Here is a 901-nt window from a genome sequence, read left to right as displayed (position 1 = left end):
TAAGTAGGTGCTTTAGACCACTGAACCATCTCACCAGCCCGTTTTGTTTTTTTTTTTGTTTGTTTGTTTGTTTGTTTTGGTGGTTAGGTTTTGTTTTGTTTAGCTTATTTTGAGACAGTGTCTCACTATGCAGTTCAGGCTGCCCTTGAACTCATTAGGTAGCCCAGGATGGCCTCAACCTCATGATCCTCCTATTTCAGCCTCCCGAGTTCTGGGATTGCAGTTGTACGCCACCACACCCAGCAAGACTTTGTCTTTGTTTGGGTTGCTGTGACAGTATTATCAGTTAGGCTGGGAGGTCCAAGATCAGGGTGCTGGAGATTTGGGGTGTGGTGACAGCCTGCTCCTGGTGTGTACGCAGTCACTTTGGTGGCCATGTCCTTATGTGGCAGAGACAGTGGAGTCGGGACAGGTGTAAGGTGGGGAAAAGTGAGGGAGAAGCAGGCTGGTACGAAGCTGGGGAATTGTCTGATCCCTAGTGCTCAGCACTTTTTCCCCAAATAGCCTCCAACTGTGAAGGAACCAGAGAATAACCACTAGATGGCAAGCACAGGAGCAGGAAAGGACATTGCTGATAAAGTGATATGAATTTGGCTTTGTCCAGGGAGGCTGCCCAGCAGCCAGGACATGGAGGGCCATCAATACTTCAAAGGAACCTTAGGACTGAGGACAGAGCCTACTCTCCTTTTAGTGGGATGTTTTGACAGAACCGAACCACATACCGCAGAACACCTGTTCTGGCCTCTTTTACAGTAAGAAGGAACTGACCCAGAAAGAGAACATCATTTACCCAAGAGGCCCCACTGCTAGAATGCAATTCGCCTTGACCAGCACCTGCAGATTCTTTTTTTTTTAATATATTTTTTTAAATTTTATTTATTTATTTATTTTGTGTGTGTGT

At 46.1% G+C, this 901-nt stretch overlaps 1 protein-coding gene across 1 annotated transcript in view; it reads left to right on the top strand.

Moving 5' to 3' along the window:
* Gpn2 (GPN-loop GTPase 2) overlaps positions 1-901 on the top strand; it is a 9,528-nt gene that overhangs the window by 2,086 nt on the left and 6,541 nt on the right. The gene's annotated exons all lie outside the window — the stretch shown is intronic.

The sequence above is a fragment of the Octodon degus genome, unplaced genomic scaffold (genome assembly GCF_000260255.1).
Source record: "Octodon degus isolate 3935 unplaced genomic scaffold, OctDeg1.0 scaffold00163, whole genome shotgun sequence".
NCBI lineage: Eukaryota > Metazoa > Chordata > Mammalia > Rodentia > Octodontidae > Octodon > Octodon degus.
Note: the sequence above shows the minus strand (reverse complement) of the source record. Positions and strands in the feature narration are given on the sequence as shown.